Below are 2,045 nucleotides of genomic sequence, written 5' to 3'. Positions count from 1 at the left end.
TTTCCATGAAATTGACATTTTAAAACTATGGCAAAACGCCAAATTAAAACTTTTGGGTTCCTAATGCCTAAATTCTGAACTCATTTTCTTAAGGAATACCTATGATACACTTTAAAACGAATCCAATTATAATTACAGAGAGGTTAAATAACACATACACGCTGGATCTGTTTCTGTAAAACATAGCTGTTCTGTTATTTATTGTTGGTTATTTTTAAAAATTAGAGATGTGGCCATATATATAAAGTAACTTTAAAAAGAAATAGAGTGAATCTGTTGTCTTCTGCATCATTAAATTTGAAAAAAGCCCCTACAACCAATTAGCTTGGAAATCTCATATTCATGCTTCTGAATATTGCTGCGGTGGTAACGAGGAAAGCAGTACTTCCCGGGATTTAATGTGTAACCGAAACAAGGTACAGGCATCAACCTGTATCCCGCGGCAGTTGACATGCTAATTTCTTCGCCTCCTCTCTCGCGCGCTCACTCCACCTCGCTTCCCCAACCCTCTTCCCCCACAAGATAAGAGGCCGAGGAAGGTGCCTGGCGGCGAGTGAAGAACCACCGGAAGAGCGAGGGCAGAGCGCGCGGAGCCCACGCCCTTGGCCGCAGCGTGAGTGCGGGCGGCCGCCGCGGGCCGGGGGAGAGGGCAGCGGGGCAGGAGCGCGGGACTGGGGATGTGCCGCGGGAGGCGCGGGCCCCGCAGCCCTCCCGGGGCGGGGGGGGAGGATGGGCGGGGGGGGGGGATGGGCGGGCCGGGGGCGGAGCGCCGCGCTTCGCCGGGCGGCGGGAAAGGGGCGGAGAGCACAGCTCCGACTCGGGCGGGCAGAGGGACGGTGGCAGAACCTGCGGGCTAGTTGGGAGGCTCACTCTCTGGGAGGAAGAGAAGCGGAGACCGCCGCTGCCGAGGAGCGAGGAGACGCCCGGAGACCGAGGGTCAGGCCGCCGCTGCCTGCTCCAGCAGCGGCCACCGCAGAGATCGCGCGGCCGGCGGGCGCAGCGGCCACCAACGGCGACCCTTGGCGCAGGTGGGCACCCCAGAGCGCTGCGCTCTGTCCCCTCCTGGGCCACCGTGGGCCCGATGCCCTCCCTCCCGGGCCACTGAGCTCGGGGACCAGGGCTGGGCAGGTCCGGGGACAGGAGGAAGGTGCTCGGCCCCTTGGTGTGCACGCTTGTGCGCGCGCGCTGTGCTAGATGGGGAAGAGGTGCGGAAAAGCTGCCTCTCTCGGGGCTCACTGTCCCCATCGCTACCCGCTCCGGACGAGCTGACCCCCCGAGCGGCTTCGGAGGACTGCGACCCCCTTCCCCCGCCCGCAGTCTCGGTGGTGCGTGCAACTCGCTCCCCTCTTCCCAATGCACACCCAGCATCCATCAGGACGCCGCTTGGAGAGAAGAGTGGAGGCAGGACCAGGTGGGGCGTGAGCGCGGACGGCGAGAGTTGCTCGAGTATTGTCTGCCGGGGCGAGTGCCTGCGCCCGCGCGCTCCCTCCCGCTTTAGGGGCCAGGGGTAGGGGTGGAGGTGGCAGTGGTGGAGGAGGGAGTGGGTTTGCCGAACTTCTCTCGGAAGGCTGACTGTGTGCATGCACTTGGCGCCTTGTGCACGTTTGGGTGAGGGTTTAATGGAGACACGTGGGAGCAACATTGGTTGCTGGCGGGCCCTCCAAAGATCCGTTTGGGGTAGCCCAGCGTGCCTTCCGGGCGGGGAAGGAGGGGTTGGTGTTAGTGTAAATGTCAGTCCTAGGGAGGAGGAGGAGAGCGGCTTCAGGAGACTTGATTTTCGTAGATTTGCTGCCATTCCTTAAACCAAACCAGGCTTTCCGGGCGTTAAAGTAAATTACCAGTAAGTGGGGACGGATCCCTGATGAGGCTGAAAAGTCCCCCGGGTTTGCTGGGGAGCGAGCTCGGCGGGCCTGCTGCCTGGGTGGCTTCTGGTGCTGTCTCGCATGGGGTGGGGGTGGGGGGTAGGGAATGGTGCTTGTCCCTTTAGCTTAAGGTGCTGGAGCTGGAACACTTCTTCTGGATAGACTTTAGGACCAAGAGGAGGC

At 60.1% G+C, this 2,045-nt stretch overlaps 1 pseudogene; it reads left to right on the top strand.

Annotated features, from left to right (window-relative positions):
* Positions 1 to 451: 451 nt before the first annotated feature.
* LOC148773273 (uncharacterized) lies at positions 452 to 1,833 on the top strand (annotated as a pseudogene).
* The last annotated feature ends 212 nt before the right edge of the window (positions 1,834 to 2,045 follow it).

Source organism: Moschus berezovskii, chromosome X (assembly GCF_049115385.1).
Source record: "Moschus berezovskii isolate FMDL1 chromosome X, NW_MosBer_1.0, whole genome shotgun sequence".
In the NCBI taxonomy this organism is placed as follows: domain Eukaryota; kingdom Metazoa; phylum Chordata; class Mammalia; order Artiodactyla; family Moschidae; genus Moschus; species Moschus berezovskii.
This window is presented reverse-complemented; position numbering and strand designations above follow the sequence as displayed.